Raw genomic sequence first — 24,813 nt, forward strand, 5'->3', positions numbered from 1 at the left:
GCCTCCCGTTCGATTTGGGCATACCTCATTTCGGTCGCCGTCAACGCCTGACTGGCGTATGCCGTGGGGACCCATTCATGCGCTTCTGTTTCCTGCATGAGGACAGCCCCAAGACCAACTGGGCTCGCATCCACAACTACTTCCGTGCGCCGGTGTGGCCTGAAGTATGCCATGACTTTGTCGTCGATCAGTGCGTTCTTGACAGCCGTTAATGCCTCATCTTCCCTCGCCGACCATGTCCATGGCTGTCCAGTCTTGGTCAGCATGCGTAGGGGTTCTGAGAGAGACGCCAAACTAGGGATGAAGCGGCCACATTACGTGGCCATCCCTAAAAAGCTTCTGACCTCGGTTGCCGACGTTTGCTTCGGCGCCGACCTGATTGCTTCTGCCTTTTTCGGGTCTACCTGGAGTCCATCCCTCGAGAATATGTACCCGAAGAATTCCACCGACTCCTTGTAAAAGGAGCACTTGGCCCGATGTAGGGTGAGACCGTGATCCGCCAGGCGTTGTAGGGTGGCGCGGAGGTGTACATGATGTTCTTCAAGCGTTTTTGAGAAGACTAAGATGTTGTCACTCAGATTTATCACACCAGAAAATCCAGACAGCGTTTCTTTAATGGCGTTTTGGAAAACTTCTGCGGCTGATGACACGCCGAAGCTTAGCCGCTTGTACCTTCGAAGGCCGACGTGCGTCGAGAAAGTGGTAATGTTGCGGCTATCCGGGTGTAGCTCGAGCTGGTGGTACCCGGCATTCAGATCAAGTTTCGAGAACCACCGAGCACCGTTCAGGTCTGCTACGATGTCGTCCATCGTGGGCGTCAGATGTCTCTCCCTCTTTACCGCTTTATTGGGTAGGCGCATGTCCACGCATAGGCGTATGGCACCAGGCTGTTTGGGTTTCGGTGCGACCACCAGAGGCGAAACCCAGGGTGTCGGGCCCGACAACTTCTCTATAACTCCCAATTCCTCGAGCTTCCTCAACTCTTCCTCTACCTGCGGCCGTAGATGAAATGGCACCCGTCTGTGCCTCTGCGCCGTTGGCCTTACTGTGTGGTCGACATGGAGTTTGAAAGTCTTCCCTTTTAGGCGGCCGAGACCTTGAAATAAGGCAGGGAAGTCCCTTAGCATCGCGTCCGCGTGCAGCTCATGCACTTGTCGTGCAAAGAACACTAGTTGGAGGTCTTCGGCTGTATGGCAGCTAAGCAGCGTGCCACGTCTCCCTCCGGTCACCTTGAACCTTGTCTTCACCTCCTGGCCATTGCAGGCGGCCACTACTTCTATCACTCCTCGCAGAGGAAGCGGGTCGTCGCTGTCGTAAGTATAGATCTTGGCCTTTGACGGCGATCGCGGCGGGCGCGGAGACAGTTTTTCATACTGGATACTGTCCATCACATTCACTGACGCTCCCGTGTCAATCAGCGCTTGTACTGGGGAGCCAGCTATGGTGACCTCACACATGGGGGCGGCCTCTTCCTGGACCCTTCCCTTCCTACAAATGACACAGAGAAGACCTCATCATCATCATCCTCCAGGTGAAACGCCGACCGTGGAGTGTCGCTGCAGGGTCCCGGGTCCTCCAGCGACAACTGTCGCACAGCATGGGCGGGGCCTCTCGCACTTTGTCCTGGGCGGAGACTGCCGCGGCACACCTTCGCGAAGTTATTTGGCTTTCCACAGTTCGAGCACATCTTGCCTTTCGCAAAGCATTTCCCCCCTGCTGGGTGGTCCATGCCGCAGTTTCCGCATGCCGCGCGCGGCGTTGTCGGGGCATTCCCTCTCTGGGCTGGTGGCCGTCGGCGGATCACATCCACCTGTTCTTCTTTGATGGTTGGGGCCTTCACCTCCATTCTGGGACGGTTCAGAGCAGCCTGCATCTCACCTGGCGTTGGAGAGCTCATGCGATCGTGCCAGAATGAGGATTTCGTCCAGGGATATCCGCTGTTTGCCTGAGGATGAGGTGCCTGAGTTGTACTGACCTGCAACCCTGGATGAGTTGCGCACGTATTTCTAGTCTCTGGTCCGGCAGTTCGCAGGCTATCGCCAGTTTCCTCAGCCTAGCATAGAATGTGTCGATGGATTCCGATTCACCTTGGCGTATCTTAAACCACTCGTAGTCAGGATTCACCCTCGGGTCAAAGTATCGATTCAACGCAGTAACTACTGCGTCGTAGTCATGGACATCACCTCTGTCTGCAGCGTCTCGAATAATTTGCAAAGTTTGTCACCTCCATAGCACATCAGCAACGAGCGTTTCACTCTCCCATCCGTCTCTCTGACACCTATAAAGTAGTGTTCGAGTCTTCCTATCCACAAACGCCATCACGCTGTCGCTGTGAACGGGTCCGAGAGCTCGCTGAATGGCAGGAGGCGAGCTGCCAGTCCATGCCCGGTAGGGGCTGGCGTGGCGGCTGCAGCTGGGCCTGCAGCATTTGCGCCGGCTTGAGGTGGCGCAGCAACTTGAGGTCCTGCCTGTTGTGGGGCCTGCTGTGTCGCTGGCGCTGCTGCCGCACCTCCGTCTCCTGCCGGCTGCACGTTCATGCTGTTTGGCGGGCGGGCACGTGGTAGAGGCCTGTCGTGCTGTAACGCGCCTCACTGCGAGGCTGGTGGGCGGGCCTTCTCCGCTGCGTTTCCGCGCTGTGGTTCGCACTGCTTGGCGCCGTGTGTGGTCCCAGGGGTCTCCCGTTGATGTGCAGCGCCGGACGTGACGCTGGGCACGTGCAGGAAGCCGGGCTGGCGCTGGTGAACTCCCTCCACGTGTGCTGGTGCGTACGTGTTGTGCTGGTGGAGGGCGTGCTTCGCAGTAAAACAGGCCCAAAGCTTTGAAGTGTGCTAGGCCCTGATGCCTCGAGGTGCAGTGGGTGGGCACGGTTGGTGCTACCTCTTCTTCCTCCCGGCGTGGGGGGGGCCACCTGAGCACACACGCTCCTTCTTCGCGGCCTTGCAATCAGCAGGGGAGTCGCGGGGGCCGATCTGTCTCCCCCGACGCGCACAGGGTCCTGCAGATGGTAGGTGCTTGCGGGATGGCGCGGGGGCCGAGCCTTCTCCCTCCGATGCGCAGAGGGGCTGTACGAACGCCCAGCAGGCGCGAGAGAGGCGCGGGGGCCGACTCCTTTGCCTCCGATGCGCGGAGGGCCTCACAGCAGTTGTAGGGTGGGGCCGAGCCTACGACCGCCCGCTCAGAAACGCGGTCGCGGTAGGGCATGCATGGTCACCCGGGCTTCGGGCGGGGCGGGGCCGCACACACGCCAGCCGCAACCCCTCAGGGGGGCTCACCTTAGCTCCACGGTCTGGCGCAACTCTCCCCCGCGTCACTCAGCAGCGGGCAGGATGGCCGGAAGTCAGAGCAGCTGGGTTGGTACCCACGATGACCGGCCTCACGCCGAGGGCTCAAGCGCGGCAGGCGCGAGCCCTCCAGGCATAAGGCACGTGTGTCGGATTACCTCCGCGGAGGCGAGGCGTGGGACAAGACCCGCCTCGTCGCCAGTGTGGTGACTGCTGAGGGGCAGTGGTAACCTATGCCTCAGAGTGGGGCCTGACTAAGACAGTGAAAGAATGGACACGTACACTAGCTGCTGACTAGGGCCGAAAACCCCGAGCGCTCTCGTGCCCGTTTATTTATACACAGGGGCTAACCCGCCCCTGAGGTGTATGCGTCCGTGCGTGCGTGTAAGGATGGGCCGGGTGACTCCGTTACTACAGTGTCTTAGGTGACTTGGTTTTCTTCTTTGCCGTAGATTTCTATTTTTGTTTTACTGAAGCAATCTGTAACTGAGTCTCGTGACTGGGGGATAAGCTGGCTTGATGAGCCTTACAAACTCTCGCTCTAATAACCGCTGTTTCCAGATCTACTGACCCAGGAAGTAAATCCCACATAGGGCAGTGGTACCTTGCCAGATAACCCCCTCTTTTTCCCCTGATATCCCCCTTTTGGATCGGGTGCCCCCCACTGCCCCCTCTTGCTTCCCGAGTACTGCAGATACAGATACAGCACTTACTTTCTGTTTTGAGTGTGCCCTGATGTTGATATCTGTTTCTTCTCTGGGGGTGTCTTGTCATCCACTTCTCCTTGTGGACTGATTATTTTTGCCGTTTTCAGGACTCCTTCGTGTGCCCCCTTTCCACTTCCGCCGTAAATGGGGAGCATTGCTGCTGCTCTGCACCCCCGATGCAGCTGCCAAGCCGCCCGAGACCAGAGAGCAACCTGCTCCTCCTGAGTTTATCCCACTCGCTCTCCAGGGGAGGGCACCACGTCCGGGGCAACCACCACGCGCCCCGCCACCTCTGCCACAAGTCCAGGAAAACACACCCCAGGAACACGACCAGCACGCCCGTAAAGAGAAAAACGCCTCTGTAGCCTGCAGCCGGCCTTACCAAGACGGGAATCCACCCTCCGCTCAGCATAATACTCTTGCCAAATTTCTCGCTTGCTCTCCGCTGTTATTGTTATTGTATTACCATCTGCATTACATTTTCAAACACAGCAGCCGATTTCCAAAAGCATATCCATGTAGTACTTTCAATCCTTTAGAGCGGAATATACGGTGAAACTCCTGCAGCCCACCTCACCTCGCTGCCAACAAGCACAAAACTCGGTGGAGACGGAGACAGAGACCCGCCCTCAGCTCCGCAAAACACTCTAACCAGGTTTCCGCTTGCTCTCTGCTATTTGTGGTGATGTAGGTCGGGGCCTAATCACGTGGGGGCACTTGTATAAATAACTGGACAGACACTCTGAGCTCAGCTAGCCGGGAAGACCACGAGCGATCTTCACCGGGGTTTATTATACCCTCGGGGCGTGCCCGCCCTGAGGGGTGGAGTGGATGCATGAGTGTGGATACATTGTAGGGTAGAGCCCGCCTGGCTCTCTACATCCCTCCTTTATTTCAGTCTGCTTCATTACCAGTTCTTGGCCTTCAGGGAGATGTACACACAAAGTCCCGTAGCTTGTGGCTCGGGCCAGGGTTTGGCCGGAGGTTGTACCTTTGGCTTCGGCCCTTCGGTGATTGAGTGTCCCCAGCCGGGGACACCTCTCCTTCCGCTCTGCAGGTCGGGGAATTGTCCGCCAATGCGCGCGGCAGCAGACTTTGGACTCTCCTTGGGTCTTCGACCGACGTTTGAGCGTCTGAGCTTCTCGCCGATGATGATGCTGTCGGAGACAGTCCGGCGTTTCGTGGCCTGACCTCTTCTTCCTCTCCCTGGTCCTCGGTGCTTCCTCTCGCCGGCTTAAAACATGACACATTCCGCGTCACTCTTTGGTCACCTTTCCTGACAGTCACCATGGTTCCTCTGATCTTTTCAATGGTCCACAGGTCCGGTTCATAAGGGGTCCTATACTTCCATCCGGGGTGTCGGTCATGGACCACCACTGTGTCCCTTTCCTGAAGGCTTGATTTCCTCGCGTGTCTGGTCTCACTTGCTTTCTGGTTGGTTGCTTCTCTTCTGGATTGAATGTCGTCTTCGTCTCTCACGGGTGGTGTCCACGTGCGTGCGGACCGGATGGTGTCTCTGGGGGCCCTTTTAAACAGTAGATGTGCCGGGGCACACTTGGTTGTGCTGTGAGGCGTCTGTCGGTAGGCTCCTAGAAACCCGTCCAGAGCTGCTTCTGGATCTTTTCCTTGACTTACGGCAATCCTCAGGGCTCTGTTAATGGTCCTCATGAGTCTCTCCACCTCTCCGTTGGCCTGTGGCCACAAGGGGGTGATTTTTCGATGCTTGACTTGGAGAGCTTCCAGGTAAGCTTGGAACTCCCGGCCTTGAAAGGGAGGGCCATTGTCCGTTTTAATTTCCTCCGGTAGCCCCATGGTTGCGAAGATCTTATTCAGATTCCTTTTGACTTGGGGAAATGCTGTGGAGGGGATCAACTCCACCACCGGGAACTTGGAGAAAGAGTCCACTAGTACCAGTGTATGTCGGCCATCCGGGAAGCTCCCGAAGTCCAGGCTCAGGTGAGTCCAGGGTAGCGCCGGGGAGGGCTCCGTTATGACCGGGGCTGGTGCGGGATCTCCTCCGGTGATGAGACATGCGTGGCAGGCCCGTACCATCTCTTCTACTTTGGTGTCCATCGCTGGGAACCAGACCCGGCAACGTAGCCTGGCCTTCGTTTTGGCCATTCCCTGATGCCCGACGTGAGCGAGGGTCGGAATCTTGGCCTGGAGGTTTTCCGGTACCACTATCAGGTGCCCTCGCAAGACCACTCCTTCATCTCCGACGCTAAGCTCGCTCTTGATTTGCCACATTTGCTGGCGGGCATGGCTGACCTCCGGCCTGAGCCCATGTATTCCATCCAGAAAGTGCGCCCATTGGTTCTCCCGGAGCGCGTGCTTGACTTTGCACAGCGTTTCATCTCCTTCCGTCGCCTTACCAATTTCCTGCAGTGTCATGGTCTCCGGACATGCGTTTTCCGAAATCAAATGCACAAAGGCGTCCGCCTCGTGACTTTCTTCTAGTCGAGCGGCTGGTTTGGTGCAGTCCGGGTGTCTTGACAGGTAGTCCGCTGGGTTGTTGGCCCCAGGGCGGAAGATGACTTTAAAGTTGTACCCCTGTAGCTGGACGGCCCACCTTTCGATCCGTGGAGGGGCCAGTCTCGCTGATCCTGCAAATAGGGGCACGAGGGGTTTGTGGTCTGTTATTACTGGGAACTCCTGGCCGCACAGGTACAAGTGAAAGTGTTGGCACGCCCATTTGATGGCCAGGGCTTCTCTCTCGATCTGTGCGTAGCGGGTCTCGGTGTCCGTGAGAGCCTTGCTTGCATACGCCACTGGCTTCCATACATCAGCTCCGTACTCTTGTAGGAGCACCGCTCCCAGGCCCACCGGGCTTGCGTCGACCACTAGTTCAGTCTTCCTCTTTGGCTGAAAGTACGCCATCACAGTGGTGTCCAGGAGGCTGTTCTTTGTCGCTTGGAACGCGGTATTCGCCGCCACCGTCCAGTCCCACTTATGGTCATGACGGGTGAGCAACCGCAGTGGCTCTGCCAGGTCTGCAAGGTTGGGGATGAACCTTCCGCAATACGTTGCCATCCCGAGGAAACTCCTAACCTCTGTTGGGTTCTGCGGGGTGCTGGCGGCCCGGATGGCCTCGGCCTTCTTGGGGTCAACCTTCAGGCCTTCGCGGGTGAACGTGTAGCCGAAGAAATCTACCGACTCCTGGTAGAATGCACATTTGGACTTATGGAGTGTCAGACCCTGTTCTGCCAGTCTTTTTAGTGTTGCCCTCAAATGCGCGTGGTGCTCTTCGAGTGTTCCAGAATACACCAGAATGTCATCACTCAAGTTTATGACTCCACTCAGTCCGGATAGCACCTCCCTGATTGCATTCTGGAACACTTCAGCTGCTGATGACACTCCGAAGCTTAGCCGTTTGTACCTCCTTAGCCCTACGTGTGTGGAGAAGGAATCTATGACATAATATCGAAACACACATTATCGTAGTACAAAATTATCGACACAAAAATATCGACATCAAATATATCGTCATCCTATACTTATTTAATCACATACACAAATATCGAAATTAAAATATCGCAATACATAAACATCGATATCAATTATATCGACCCCATATATATCGCAATATTTAAATATCGATAATTAAAATTTATAAACAGTACGTTAAAAATATCGAGAGTAAAAATATCGACCACAATAATATCGTTATTTAAGCAATATCGAACAATTTTATTATTATTCTATAACACTTGTAAACATTAAAAAAATACTATTAGCACTACAATTCACATTTTACAACAATTTAAAAATACATAAATTTTCACATTTAAAAATAAATGATTTACACATGTATAAATTATTTATTTAACATATTATATAAAGGTATGTATGCTCAACATTAATTAGCGTTTACCATATATGGTAATTAATTACACCAACAGTTTTTCAAAATTACAAACCAACCAATCAAAACAGTACAAACATAAACTCACCAATAGCTAACTAATTACTAAGTCCAAAACACTATATAAACAATTACATCCAACAAACAAATTACCTGAGAAAAGTAGAAGACAGAAAAGAATACTGTGGATACATTTGACGACGCCTACAAGAAAACTAAGATTCAACCTACCATTAAGAGGATTGAAAGTAAGTAACAAAATGTAACTTAATTAAAGGAACTGCTAAAATTACACATGTAGTAAAAAGGACAAATTACTCATACATATGTATTTTACAACATTTTAAAAATACATACATTTTCACATTTAAAAATAAATGATTTACACATGTATAAATTATTTATTTAACATATTATATAAAGGTATGTATGCTCAACATTAATTAGCGTTTACCATATATGGTAATTAATTACACCAACAGTTTTTCAAAATTACAAACCAACCAATCAAAACAGTACAAACATAAACTCACCAATAGCTAACTAATTACTAAGTCCAAAACACTATATAAACAATTACATCCAACAAACAAATTACCTGAGAAAAGTAGAAGACAGAAAAGAATACTGTGGATACATTTGACGACGCCTACAAGAAAACTAAGATTCAACCTACCATTAAGAGGATTGAAAGTAAGTAACAAAATGTAACTTAATTAAAGGAACTGCTAAAATTACACATGTAGTAAAAAGGACAAATTACTCATACATATGTATTGTATATTATCTCCTACCACTACAGAAAACTTCACTACTAAAGAACTGAAAAAACTAAGAAGAAAACTACGAAACTACTAACAAAGTAATTATTTTATTTTTTTCTCGAACAACATTAAATTATTTAAGCTTTAACCTTAAAACAGCAAACAGACCTGCTTCCAAAAATATGTTAATAAATATGGATTTTAATGATTATTATTTTTTTTTACAGATAAAGACATCAAAGAAAATACAGGCCACAACTGAAAATTGAACAGATTACCTTACACCTACAACAGCATTAAAACTCTGCATAACAAGCAACTAATACAAAGTAAGTAAATTAAATGATGTGACAAACAGTAACTCCTAAAGAATAACAAATTGCTAACATATAGTAATAATTTATGCATAATCCTTCTTTTTTTCTAGCACCACTACAACATCCACTAACAACAAATATCAAAGAACAGAATTCAACAAAGATACAACTACCAAAGTAAGTATATCCAAACACTTTTCTAAAAGATAAAATAAGTAAAAGCTTTAACTTATAGCAAAACATGTAAAAGCTACCCAAAAAAATATTACTAAACAATTAACACAAATAATTATTTTTTTCAAGGAAAAAAAGACCAGAAAATACAGACCACAAGGAAAAGAGTAAAGAACATCAAAATCACAGACTAAACTTCAACGAAAGGTAAGCATGCACAATATAAATATTTATAATTCCCACTTAAAATACATATAACTATAACTATAATAACTATACCATATATTTCTAATAGATTTACAAAGGAGAAAATGACAGAAGGAGCTGAATTTGTTACCAGTCAAAAAGGGAAACTATTACTCTGCTACATGGGTTATACTAATACCCAAGAGAAACAATTTGGGATGAAAGTAAATTGGAAATGTTGCAAATATTACTCTAACAAATGTTATGGAAGAGCAACAACTAGAGAAGCAACTGTCCTTTACACCAGGGAACACAACCACCCTCCAAATATAACAGAAATAGAAGTCAGAACAGCATTAGAAAACATTAAAGAAGCCAGTACATGTTCCCAAAAACCTACAAGCCTAATTTTAAAAGAACAAATTCCACAAATCCCAAAAACAGCCACTACCCAAATGCCTAATATAATTTCTCTCAAAAGAACAATATCGCGTACCAAAAAAGCAACTACTACTACCACTCCACCTCCTAAAACATATAGTGATATAAATTTGACTCATGACCAAACTATAACTTTAAACAAAATACCTTTTATAATTTACGACAATAAAAACAATGAGAAAAGAATAATAATCTTTGGTACTGCTATAAATTTAATAAAACTCCAACAATGCCAATTTTGGATGATGGACGGTACTTTTAACATCTGTCCCAGACCTTTCTACCAACTTTACACAATACATGGCTTATATCAAAACTGTAACATACCTCTACTATATGCACTGCTTCCAAATAAAACTAATTCAACATATATAGATGTATTAAACATTATCAAACAAAAAACAAATGACTATTCCCCAGAAAAAATTATACTGGATTTTGAACAAGCAATGCTCTCAGCTATTTTAAAAATACACCCCCATACCTGTATCCAAGGCTGCTATTATCATTTTAATCAGTGTCTTTGGAGGCATTTACAAAAAACTACTCTAAGCATAGAATATGCTACAAGCTCATCTTTTGCATATCAAATAAAAAAACTGATAGCACTAGCTTACGTCCCTGAAACAGATGTGGCTGAACACTACAACCTTTTAATAGACAGCCAATTTTACAAACAAAATGAAGCAAAGTTAACTCCTCTCTTAGACTACTTTGAGGACACTTGGATAGGTAGACTCCATAGATCTGGCCACAGGAGAAATCCTAAATTCTTAATACCCTGGTGGAATGTTTACAGACGCACCTTAAATGGAGAATCTAAAACAAACAACGCAGTTGAAGGTTGGCACAATGCCTTCCTCCAATCAACAGGCCGAACTAAACCAACATTAGAAAAATTCATTGCATGCCTCCAAAAAGAGCAAAGTTATCAGGAATTCAGAATGGAGCAATCCATTACTGAACTAACTCCAAAAACATCCAAACAAACAAAACAAATGCACAAATACCTAGAGCAACAAGTAAAGCTGTACCCTAGCACAACAGGCATGGAATACCTCAATATAATAGCCAAAACACTACTGTAAACTACTCTAAGCCACAAACAATCTCAATAGAAAAATGTTCTAATACAATAATATTACATTCATATAATTTATCTCGAAAAAAATTAATGTATGTAATATATATTATATAATTAAATATATATACACACATTAATTATGTTTGAAATAAATAAAACTAAACAATATTCATTAAAACATTACCCACACACAATTAATATAATCTAAAAAAACTTACCAAAGATATTCCAAATGATGTAGAATCCATTTCCACCAAAATAATCCAGTTTCGAATACCAGTTACCCAAAAAAAATGAAAAAATACAACTGTCCCAAAATAGATAAATCCATTCCACGAAGCTCTTTCGAAATACCATAAAAAACCAGAAAAATGTAGAAAAAACGCTCCAGGAAAGCCGAAAAATTTGAAGAAGTGTCTACAAACTATTAGTTAATAAAACTAACCAACACTTCTCCCCAAAAAAAAACGCTTCCTTCGGACATCAGGAACTCCTGCAAGTGAAAGACATAAAAGAAATATTCCCACCCACATAAAATAACACATACACTCCTACTAAAAGTAATAGCAACATAATATTTCGAATAATAAACTTAAACATCGAAACACTAACTCTACCCACAAGGCAATACAACACTAAAAAGTACGTTAAATGTACATCCGCAAACACAACACATCATAATCGCCAATACAACACATTTACTTCTAACAACACTAAATACGACCAAACTACTCTCAAAATTAATTCAAAACACAGTTAAAACATATTAAATAAACCTTACCTTCAGAGACGTGAAGTGTTTCCCAACCGCTAACTGAACTTCCTCAAAATGACACAAAACGACCTAAAGCGGTTACAAAATAAAGGACCCAAAACTAAAGAAAATGATAGACATTACACACTTATTATTTAATGCAAGCAAAGTATTTGTTAATTTAATAAACCAATGAATACTATGAAAAAATTGTAATTTTTTATTTGTATTAAATTACTTAGAAAAATGTACACAATTTGTAAAATTATAAAAATAAATATTATAAAATACATAATATTTATTATTATAATTGTAAAAATGTTGAAATGGTGTAAAAAAATTAACAAAATGTTTAACAAAATGTATAAAAATAAATATATTCTACAATATTTTTTCCAATAAAAATGTTTGTTACAAAATGTAATATTAATATATTTATATTAATATAAATACAAAACTATTGTTTACTAACAACATGTTTTTGAATATATACATTGTATATGTATTTTTCAAACAGTATATTTTATTTTGATGTATGACGTTACAACTCATACGTTTAGAACGCATACAATTACAAAGAAAATTTTACAACGCAAAAACTATTACAACGCATGTATTTACAACACATGTTTTTACAACACAGATACCTTAACAACGCATACCATTACAACGTACATATTGGTAAGTATATAATAATTTTGTTAATTAAAATTAAGAGAAAATAATATAATTTAATTAAATGTAATATAATTTAATGTAATTTAATATCATTTAATACATTTTAATTAAATTTTTAATAATTAAAAATAATAATATTTAATTTAATTTAATGTAATTTAATTTAATTTAATTAATTTAAAATTAAATATATTTTAACCCTGTACCCCTGTACCCCAAAACCCAAAACTGACCCTGAATCCAAAAAATACCCTTTTACCCAAAAACCCAAAACTGACCCTGAACCCTAAAAATACCCCTTTACCCAAAAACCCAAAACTGACCCAGAACCCTAAAAATACCCCTTTACCCAAAAACCCAAAACTGACCCTGAACCCAAAAAATACCCCTTTACCCAAAAACTGAAAACTGACCCTGTACCCAAAAAATACCCCTTTACCCAAAAACTGAAAACTGACCCGGAACCCTAAAAATACCCCTTTACCCAAAAACCCAAAACTGACCCTGAACCCTAAAAAGACCCCTTTACCCAAAAACCCAAAACTGACCCTGAACCCTAAAAATACCCCTTTACCCAAAAACAGAAAACTGACCCTGAACCCTAAAAATACCCCTTTACCCAAAAACTGAAAACTGACCCTGAACCCTAAAAATACCCCTTTACCCAAAAATTGAAAACTGACCCTGAACCCTAAATATACCCTTTAACCCAAAAACTGAAAAATGACCCTGAACCCTAAATACACCCCTTTACCCAAAAACTGAAAACTGAGCATGAACCCTAAAAATACCCCTTTACCCAAAAACTGAAAACTGACCCTGAACCCTAAAAATACCCCTTTACCCAAAAACTGAAAACTGACCCTGAACCCTAAATATATCCGTTTACCCAAAAACTGAAAACTGACCCTGAACCCTAAATATACCCCTTTACCCAAAAACTGAAAACAGACCCTGAACCCTAAATATCCCCCTTTAGCCAAATACTGAAAACTGACCCTCAACCCTAAAAATACCCCTTTACCCAAAAAATTACTACTGACCCTGAACGCTAAAAATACCCCTTGACCCCAAAACTGAAAACTGACCCTGGACCCTTAAAAATATCCCTTAAAAACAAACCAAACATATAAAATTTTAAATATAATTATATACTTACCAATACTTACATTGTAATGGTATGCGTTGTAAAGGTACCTGCGTTGTAAAAAAATGCATTGTAAATACATGCGTTGTAATAGTTTTAGCGTTGGAAAATTTCTTTGTAATGGTAGTGCGTTGTAAAAGTTGCGTTGTAATTGTTGTTTCCCATTTAATTTACTTATACCAATACTTATGTTTATTAAATATGTACTCTTTCAATTAAGTAATATTACCAATATTGTTTGAAATGTTTAATAAAATTTACACAAATTCCACTAATATTTTAATAAATATAAATGTAAAAAATAGATGTTATACAAATGTTTATTGTTGTTCTTTCTCATGTTAATAAAAAATTTAATTTGTTCAAAAAACACTACAGTATTTTATATTTTAATTCAATAAAATATTTATTGAATGACATTTCAATCTACATAACTTTACTATTCCCACTCCAGTCTATATTAATTTGGTGTAGGTGCTGGACACTAATTAAATATAATTTACTATTCCCACTCCAGTCACCATTAATTTGGGGTAGGTGCTGGACACGAATTAAATATAATTTAATTTTCTCACTCCAGTCTACATTAATTAGAGATAGATGGTGGAGACTAATTATATATAATTTACTATTCCTACTCCATTCTACATTAATTAGGAATACTTTAGCACACTATTTACATATACTTTTAAATTGCCACTCCAAGGAACATAAAATGCATGTATATATATGTTTATTTTAATAAAAATCCATACCTTAAACACTATATACAATAATGAAGTTTAAAAAATAATCATTTCTAATTAATAACAGCAATATAAATAGTTAACCATTTTACTCACTCCATACACTCAACAAACAAATATACTTATTCCGAATGTGTAAATATCAAACAAAATGTAAAAAAATAAATCATATTATTTATATAAAAAAATTTGTTAAACATATTTTAAAATAGAACAATCTAGTAAAATGTAAATGTAAAAATTTCGCAATTTATTAGAATTTTTTTGCGAAATTCGAAATTTTAATTTTGTATTTAATGTACATATTGGTTTTATAAATGTTTTGACATTTTTTAACAAATGTTTTTTAAAAAAATGTATGTAAATTATAAAAAAAAAATTTTTTTAATTTTTACATTTTCCCAAAAATGTTTACATTTAAAAGACTTTTTTAATGTATAATTATTGAACATTTTTAATATTTTTCTCTTATTTAAATATATTTATTTAAAAACATTTTGTATATTATATTATTTTATATTATATTATTTTTAAATAATTATTATAAAATAAAATCTATTTCAAAAATCAAATTTATAAAAATATATATTTGAAAACATAATTTTAAAATGTCGAAATATTTAAAAAAAAAAAATTTTATAATTTTTAAATGTTTTTTTAAATTTAATATATTTTTTAATTTATATATCAATTGATTAATTTTTATATAAAATTTAGATTTTAATTTTTTTAATTTATATATTCTCTAATTAAAATAAAATATCTGCTATTTAATATTTATAATGTATACATTTTTAATACACTCCCCACCCTTATCCCCTATTAACCCAACATCCCGCTCCTAAATTTATATATATATATATATTTTTTTTTTTATATTTTATAGGTACACATTACTATTAAATAATAGTAAATATTACTAATTATTACACAACAATAACACATATTACTACATCATTATTACTATATATTTTATTTCGATATTTTTACTATTTATCGATATTTCTTTACAACGATATTTTTACTTAGATATTTTTGTTATCGATATTTCAACACACATACTTATTACGATATTTTTGACATCGATATTTGTGATTCCGATATTTTTCATCATCGATATTTTAACTTCGATATTATGTCACTTCGATATTAAAAGTTCGATATTATGTCTCAGTACCGTGGAGAAGGTTGTAATGTAGCGGCTGTCTGGCTCTAGCTCCAGTTGGTGGTATCCTGCGTTTAAGTCCAGTTTGGAGAACCATTTTGCGCCGTTGAGGTCCGCTATGATGTCATCCATGGTAGGGGTGATATGCCTTTCCCTCCTCACCGCTACGTTTGGCAGACGCATATCCACGCACAGCCGTATCGCCCCAGGCTGTTTGGGTTTGGGCGCCACGACGAGTGGAGAGACCCACGGTGTGGGCCCTGTCACCTTCTCGATCACTCCGAGATCTTCGAGCTTCTTTAGCTCCTCCTCCACCTGCGGCCGCAGGTTGAACGGGACTCGCCTGTGTCTTAGGGCTGTCGGCCGTATCGATTTGTCTATGTGCAACTTAAATTTCTTGTTCTTCAACTTCCCTAGTCCTCGGAACAGTTCTGGAAACTCCTCCATCAAGAACTCCGCATGTGCCTGGTGCACCTGGTTAGCGAAGAACACTAACCCGAGGTCCTCTGCGGTGTGGCAGCTTAGCAGTGTGCCTTTCTTCCCTTCCGTGACATGGAATTTTGCTACAGTGGAGTATCCCCCTTGCATGATCGTTGTCGTGATCACTCCGCGTAGAGGCATAGGCTCCGTTCCTCCATACGTGTATATTCTCGCTTGGGAAGGTACCAGTTCAGGCCTCGGCATCATCTTGTTGTACTGCTCGGAGTCCATGACATTCACGGATGCCCCCGTGTCTATGAGTGCTTGTACTGTCGTGCCATCCACCTTGACTGAACACATCGGTGGGGGTCTTCTCCGCGTGGACGCTGCGGATGCTCTGCCCACATATGAGACGTCTTCATCGTCCTCGTACCGCTGAGGTCGTTCTTGAGCATGGCTGTCTGGTGGTGGGTCGGCATTCTCTTCTAGCGACAGTTGGTGTACTCTCCTCTGTATGTTTTTCGGCCTGGTCGTTACCGGTCTGTACTTTCCGCCTCGACACACTTTCGCGAAGTGGTTCAGTCTGCCGCATTTGGAGCACGTGCGCCCTTTCGCTGCACACGCTGCTGTGGCGGAGTGGGCCTCTCCACAGTATCCGCACGAATTCCCTGGCGCTGTCGTCTGTTGCGGCCGACCCGCTGCAGGTTTTCGGTGGATTGCTTCCACTCTCTCCGTCTTGATCTGCACGGGTTTGGTCTGTGCAGGGGTGGCTACCGGGGTGTATAGCGCCGCCTCCATCTCCTCTGCCCTTACATCTGACAGCTCATGCGACCTCGCAAGTATCAGAATCTCATCGAGCGAAATCCCTGGTTGGCGCAGAATTAGTTTCCTAAGCAGCTTCGAACGGCACCCCACAATGATTTGGTCCCGAATTTCTTCACGCGGGTCTGTGAACGGGCCCGTGTTCGCCAGCCGGCGTAGCCGTGCGTAGAACATGTCTACCGACTCGGAGCCCGTTTGCCACGCTCGTTTAAATTTAAATTTTTCGAAATCATTATTCAGCTGGGGGTCAAAGTGCTTGTTTAGCGCGGCCACTGCGGCCTCGTAGTCATTGTCTCTCCCTGTGTTGGGGAGCGTCTCAAAGAGCTCGTCTATCTCCGCGCCGCCATATAGGATCAGGAGGGACCTCTTGACCTCGCCATCCGTCTCCCTGGTGCCCTTAAAGTAATGGTTCAGTCTGCGAACCCATGCCTTCCATCTCACGGCCGCAGTGGCCGGGTCCGATGCTTCACTGAATGGCGGTAGCGGCGCCGCGCCTGAATGAGCATGGTGGCCCGTCTGCGGGCTGGGGGCCGCGGCTTGGGCCTGTGCTTGGATGTTTCCTGCCTGAACTGGTGGCGGAGGCTGTGCGGCCTGGGCTGGTGCACCGTCTTGCAGCGCTGGGGCCCCATCCACAAGGGACATGGTTGCCCTTGAAAGCAGTGCTCTGCTGAGTGCCTCGGGGCAGAAATCTAGCGTGGGCCCTTGTCGCGCCTTCTTCGCCCTCTCGCGTTGTGGCGCAGCGTCTGCTCGCGCCGATGTGCAGCTCCCCTCCGGTCTTCAGGCGAAGCCACGTGGAGACAGTGGTGCGTGCGCTGCATCTAGCAGCCACTGGTGGCCGCCTCGCGTCTGTTCGCGCTCTTCGCGCTGTTCGCGCTGGGCCCGGAGCAGCAGCCGTAGGGAGAGGCTGAGGAGCGTTGCCTGACGCACTGCCAGGTGCGTGGTGAAGATGAGGCGGGAGGAGGCGCGGCACGGTGCTCTGCCGGCCTCCACAGCGTGCGAACTGTTGTCCGGCGTATGCCTCGATGCTAGGCAGCCGTCGCCCGGACAGGCCAGGTAGGCCGAAAGGCGCTCGCAGGGGGGCAATGTTCGCGCACTCACCCTGGGCGCTCCGCGGTCCCGGCCCTGCCGGCTGAAAGCGCTTCCGACGGGAAGGCGCGTGGGCAGGCCGCGGACCGTAGCAAAGTAGGAGTGGGCACCGAGCGCTCGGTGTCGCGCCGTCACTCCCCGTCTTCTCCTGCACTCGCAGGACAGTCCGGCCTCGTCGCCAATGTGGTGATGTAGGTCGGGGCCTAATCACGTGGGGGCACTTGTATAAAAAACTGGACAGACACTCTGAGCTCAGCTAGCCGGGAAGACCACGAGCGATCTTCACCGGGGTTTATTATACCCTCGGGCGTGCCCGCCCTGAGGGGTGGAGTGGATGCATGAGTGTGGATACATTGTAGGGTAGAGCCCGCCTGGCTCTCTACACTATTAACGTTGCTTATTTTCAACTTGATTTCAAATAAAACAGAGCGGCAGCTTTTCCCCAAAACATCGTGTCCATGTACAAACAAAATATACTAGACTCCTGCAACCCGCCTCACCACCCCACCACCAACAAGCACGAAACTCAGGCAGAGACGGAGCCGGAGCCTGAGCTTGGAGCCGCCCACAGCCCATCAAGAAAACACCTTCCCCAGATTTCTCGCATACTCTCCGCCTCTATTCTGTTTCATTCCTTCTTCATTCCAGGTAAAGAAAAAACAGCAGTTTTCAGAATCATGTCCGTGTGCATGCTATTCCGAGCTTTTAAAACGAAATATGCAGTGAAAGCCGACCCGACTTCAGGAGCCTCACGACCAGCTAACCGCCGGCCGCCACGTTCTCCTCCCCTTCTGACCTTCTTACCAAAAGAATGCCGCTGGCCGCGCGACGCAAAGGGGAGCTGAGCGAGACAGCGTCTTAGTACCACATGACGCGCGAGAGGAGCCTACAGCGCACCAACCCCCCTTCCTCGCCAACGGGGGGACGTTCCCGGGGGGTTTTATAGCAGGCCCAGCGCGTTGCTCGGTCTTTCCTGCCGCGTCGGTGCCTTGGGCTGCTCTGCGCTGTTCGGGCGTCTGCTTCAGGTCGTCCTGTGTATGCTGCCACGTTGGTCTTGCGTCGGGGTTTTTTCCCTTCGACGTGTTTTGCGGTGAGTGCTGGTGTTCGTGAACCCGCTTGCGGGCGTTTCGGTTGTAGAGGGGCACAGAGCGGTGGAGGCAAAGAGCGGAATTTTTGGGGGCGTTTGTTGTCCCCGATGCCGAGCGGCAGTTGTGTGGCCTGGGGCGCCGAGGGAGAGCGCGCACGGGATGATGGTCGGGCCGTGTTCATCGGGGGTGATGCATACTTGGGATGCCTGGGTCGTGGGGGTGCTTTGCCGTGGCTCGGGAGGCTCTGATGTTGTGGAGTTGGCTGCGCAGCGAGGTTGCAGTGCGGAGCTGGCTGTGAATATGTGACGCCGTTGACGTGCATCCAAGGTAGAGCGGCCGAGGCTGGACTCACCCTGGTGGTCACGGGGTGCGCCAGCCAGTGGAGCACCGTCCCCCGCGGCAGTGGCAGGGACTCGGGCCTTGTGAGGAGAGACAGGCTTTGTGTGCTTTACTTCATTGGTCTTGTTGTCTGCGAGCGTTGTCGTGTGTGAGAGGGTGTCGGCATTTGGAGGGAAACCATGGTGCATTTAGTACGACGAGCTGAGGTTGGATTTGTCCACTGACGGTCACGGGGCCTTGGGCGGAAAATGTACAATGGCGATGTGTTTTTGATGACGACCGGTTTCTGCACGTTGTACTTTTGGAGGATCGCTATCGTTTTGATGACTGAAGTTGTTCTGTACCTTGGACTTCGTGGCCACTGCCTCTCACGAGACTTTTCCTCTGACGCTGAGAAGTTGCTGCTTTGAACGGTTGCATTCCATTTGGTTTCATTGAGGGCTAGACGCCACAAGATTTAATCTTCACGATGCAGCTTTTATAAAGGTCTAGGTAACCCTCGAGCACCTTGGCAGACGGAGGGTCGCTGTGGGTTTGGCGAGGTCGAGGGCATGGCGCGGAATGCCCCTTGGCGTGTGCAGTGTTTACCCCCAATTGGGGTTGGTTTTTGGGGAGAGTGTGGCCTGGCAGTCGGGGCGGTCGACCGCGGAGCTGGGGATCCGGGTTTGAGTCTCGGTGGGGATGCGCGGCATTGCGTGATTGATTTCTCCGTGCCTGATTAGAGTGAATGTGTCCGTCTGTGCCCTGGTCGACATGCTGTGTTTCCATTTGTGATACAGGTTGTTTTGTGTAAACTTAATGCATGCAGACTGTTGTCATGGTGGTTGGGGTTTAGTGTCGGTTATGGGAGGAGCTCGTGATCCGGGTTCGAGTCTCGGTGGGGACGCAGGTGGCTGTCTGGCGGATAGATGTGTTCACAATTGTTGTTGCTGCCCTGTCTGACTAGTGCCACAGGGCCTCTGTTGAACCACAAGTGCTTTGGGAATGTGATCTCCGTCAAGGCATTCACCGAGCGAGGTTGCTGCAGTGTTTCCCTCTGGGGTCTGGTCTTTCCCCCTGTTGTCCTTGGCTCAGCACCTTTGTTTCGTGAGTTCGCCTCCCACTGTGGGCTGCCCGCCAGGGACAGTGCCATCGAGGTCGAGCGGCGGTGACTCACGCAGAGTTTAAATGGCGACTACTTTTAGCTTAGGCGTTCGCATGACTCTGCCAACATTCTCTTGACACATTAGTTTCTATATAGTTTGTTTCGTTAAAATACTCGCCCGATAAATCTGATGGGATTTTGATATACGCACACGTGTTTTCATCTGTCGCAATTCTGAACGGTCTCGGCTATTTGAATATATATTTAAACTATCAGGGGCCTCTGTAAATTGATGCGTTCTACATACTGCATCTGCTTTCCTCAGCCATGGCATGTGGATGTTTCTTTTTTGGAAATGTATTCACTCGTGCCTTCACAAAAGTTAGGCGTTATGAATATTTAACCCTGCGCCACAGTTAATCTGCAGAAACAGTGACACGAGGCAGGAAACGTGTCGCTACCAATGTTCCAATTTCTCTTAAGAAGTTAAATTCAATGTTTTGCATAAAGCGGCAGTGTGGTCCCTTTAAGAGCTTTCAGAATAATTTTTGAGGTGATCTAAATATATTAAAACGTTTCAATACAACTGTATTTCATATCTCGTCCTGGAGATCGGCGCCTGCGAGTTCTTTTTCCATTTTAATGTGGGGGTGGCGGCTCGCTTTCATTACACATGGTGACCGTGGGGAGGAAACGTACATCTAGTAATGCACCCAGGCGAGCGAGCGCTAAGGTTATGTGCGTGGTTTCAGTCATGGGAGCTCCGTGACAATGGCAGAGCTCCGTGTCAGAGAGGTGGCACGGCGAGATAAGGCACAGGCCGCGAGGCCGTGCTGGGTTGGGGTCGGATCCCGCCGCCATTGCTGGCCACGTGTTGGCCATAGCCGGCCGCCATGGCCGGCCATCATACCCGGCCACCATTGCCGGCCACGCGGACATTGTGCTGCACGTTTAGTGCGTGGTTAAGAGCAGGGACAGGAACTTCACCAGTTCGAGACACCTGGGGAAGTACAGGTACGGCATTAGTGCCACCCCAGCAGGGAAGAGAAATCAGGTGATGAATAATTAGTAATGACTACAAAAAGCAGTTTGCAGGTACTGCACTATCAGTGGAGGAGCACGAAGGACCGATAGATATACTGCATTATTGGTGCATAATAAAATGTACACATGCAGTAATTCACTAACGAACACACAGCCGTCTAAAACTCCAGTGGAAGGGATGTATGGGTCGAATTGAAAACGGAGCAGCTCCTAACAGTTCGCAGATATAGTGTGCAACAACAGCTGCCACAACTGCCCAAATATGTATATATTCACAACAAAGCTCCCGCACTTCCGAAGTTGCCAGGGCGCTTTACCGATTGAAAGCGCTCCTTCACCCAAATGAAGGGACAGTGAGGAAGTTCTAGCAGGGGATAATACAATACGGGTTTTAAATTAAATTTAACTTGTTTGGCGCGGGAGCTGCAGGGAGCTGTCATCGGGGGGAATTCACTTTGATTTATGATCACCCCTTTTCTACAAATTGTCATTACAGGCGGCAGTCTCTCTACGTGACTATGGCCCATTGCACTCTATATTTTATATTTAACCTACACAATTCTCTTGATCTCTGTTTAACCTCTTTGTTTCCTAGCATAATGTGCATAAAACTACATAAAAGCATACAAACATTGTGGTGAATTGATGCAGAACTTACCAATAGTGGACATAGTTATTGACGTGTGAAAAAAGGAAGGCATCATTTTAAAATAGTTTCTTGGGCCTCCGCAACATATGTATTTCCCTGCTGATGCACTTTAGTGAGAGCAGAAATGTAGCATTCATATGTCATGCACAAGTCCTGTAAAAGTGTGCCTGTGCGGTTTAAAAGTATTTACGTTTCTGGTGTTCCCTGCTGATGCACTTTAGTGAGAGCAGAAATGTAGCATTCATACGTCATGCACAAGTCCTGTAAAAGTGTGCATGTGCGGTTTAAAAGTATTTACGTTTCTGGTGTTCCCCTGCTGATGCACTTTAGTGAGAGCAGAAATGTAGCATTCATATGTCATGCACAAGTCCTGTAAAAGTGTGCCTGTGCGGTTTAAAAGTATTTACGTTTCTGGTGCTTCATACAGGAGGTAGGACACAGGAACCCTGTGTTTCGGTGGGGTTATGCCATGTAGATAGGGTCTGGGATCGTTTGGATTGCTGAACGGTTTGGAGGGGAGTGTAAAGGCCACGTGATTCTACGCTCAGTCCCTTCCTGGGCCGCCGCGTGCTCTTGGTGTGAGGTGCTGCTTCCTCTAAGTGTGAGCTGTGCATGGCATGGAGGGAAGCAATGTATGAGCATTGCGAGACGTGTGTGATTCATGCACAGCGTGGCATTGGTGAATAACCCTTCTTGGTTTGATCTTCTAGAACATATAGCATGGAATAGATTGTCACACGTGACCGCACTATGTCTGGGATCACTTTGGCACTGGACTGGTTGGAATCTTTTTAAAAGTCAGTTGACCACGCAAGTTATTTTGGGACTGCGGGTGTGCTGATGAATGTCCTCCCAGGGATAGTCATGTTTCGGCAGTTTATGGTGTGCATGCGGTGGGCTTCTTTTATTTGACCTCGGTAGCCGTCTCAGTAAGCCTTGGCTGGTGCACACTAGTTTACACGAGTCCCGCGGGATAATAAATGGGCAAGCACCATTTATACATTAATTCTAAGTGGGTATTTAATTTATATGCTGTGGTAGTTGTGGTACTTGCTGACTGGTACCTAGTGTCTTCTGTCAAGAACTGCACAAAGAAAAGCTGTTTAAACGGGCTAACTGTGGAGTTTATCGTTTTCTACAACTGCCAAAAAACAGAGCTTTGAACTGGACTAATGAGCTCGAGGGTACATTATGACGCGCTGATGCCCTTACACGCTTTTCACATGTCATATTATTCTTTGCGCCTATGTGATCTGGGTGTTGCCAAACACATACCCTGCGCCGTTGGGCCAGAGTCCGCTTACACTGTGTGTTACCGTATAGTTAAAAGAAGGAACAAATAGCACTGGAACACTTAACTTGTAATATTACTAAATTATATTAAATCATATGGAAGTTTCTAAGTGGTATTTGGTAGTATCTTGGGGGCGCACGTCCCGGAAGATACCATTCCAGGTCCGTTCGGTTCCCGCTTTCTATTCTGCTGCGCCACGATATCACCTTTGAAAGTCCCAGTAGGTGGGGCCTTTAATCCGGTACTAAAGGTGCTACATTGGAGGTCAACAAGTGGAGCTTGACCAGTCAGCACCCACAACAGGCCCAGCGATGTCATGAAGCGTCAAACTTCACAAGTGCGACACGAGATCATAATCCGAAATAAGAGTACCCCCAAAGTAAAAATAATTTACCAAACGGGTATTTTGAGTGGCCTTGAGTAATCCCCTCAGGGAAGGGACTGGCATCATTGTTTTTAATGTCACGCATGTTTGCCACAGGGATTGAAAATCTTTCCCTGGCTTGTAAGCCGAGCCACACATCTGTGATACAGCCTTCATCGGTAAGATGGAGAGTGAGATATGAAACATGAAACCATCGCAGCGTTTTTACACTTCCCCTCCAATAAAATCTATCTGTTGTGAAGTTCAACTATGCGAAGTAACTTCAAGCAATAAAAACTAATTGATCTGGTGGGGGGACACGGGGAAATATATTTTAAAGGGGAATTAATCCTGCAAGCATAAATCCAAATGTGTCTAACTCACACATGTAATCCTGAAAGGCACTGCAGTATGATGCAGTAAACTTCATCACTTCAGGATTGTCATTTCGGATGTTTTGACATATTAATGCAATATCATTTAACTAAACGTGCAGCATTCTGACATAAGCACTCTATCTCAAAGTATATTTTGCCTTATTTTAGTCCGGGTCCAATGCCACTGAAAGCATCTCAACATCCACCAGGTAACCATTATGACGCAAAGGTGTCTTCATGTGTAAAGCGAAGTGTATATGACCATTCAGGCTAGCTTATGTGTCTTCTTTACCAACTACGTCACACAGCTGCTGTAGTTTTAATTAAAGAGTCCATCGTTAGGTCGGGGCGAGTTTATGTACACATTGAGAAGGCATCCATTTGTAGGAGCGAGCTCTGGTGGTACACACATGGCCGAGTGTGCGGTAGGTGACATGGGGCGCACAGTGATTGATACGTTATGTAACGGATTATTAGCTAATATATCTGGTTGTACTAGCAGGCACAGATAGGCTCAGGTAAAGTTGGAATTATGGCATATTAAAACTGCCGTTTAGGGGCGCCAGTCGAAACCGCCCCCGAACTTGTTTTCAGCAAGGAAGCAATACATGCCCGACAAGGCTTCGTGATGAACAACTGTAATAGTTGACTGTCGCCACCTGCTGGCTACCTGGCTATCAGCCCCTTACAGAGAAGGAATTTGTTTTATGCACATATATTCAAATATGATAGTAAAGATTCTGAACACCAAGTGCTCTAGCAGGCGGCACAGCCCCTTTCCTGGCTCTCACAAAAAAAAAAAAAAAAAAAAAAAATTATGCAATGCATGGTCGACAAGCACGTCATCCTGAATGAGGCAGTCCTTCATTGGCTCGAGGTCAACTTTGTTCATTTAATTCATGTATGCATTTTTACGTAGCACGGACGCTACCCGAAGGCG

General features: G+C 45.4%; 1 protein-coding gene across 7 annotated transcripts in view; it reads left to right on the forward strand.

Moving 5' to 3' along the window:
• The window catches only part of EFCAB8 (EF-hand calcium binding domain 8), a 1,715,964-nt gene that overhangs the window by 1,364,522 nt on the left and 326,629 nt on the right, over window positions 1-24,813 (forward strand). The window lies entirely within an intron of this gene.

The sequence above is a fragment of the Lissotriton helveticus genome, chromosome 7, assembly GCF_964261635.1.
Source record: "Lissotriton helveticus chromosome 7, aLisHel1.1, whole genome shotgun sequence".
Classification (NCBI taxonomy): Eukaryota; Metazoa; Chordata; class Amphibia; order Caudata; family Salamandridae; genus Lissotriton; species Lissotriton helveticus.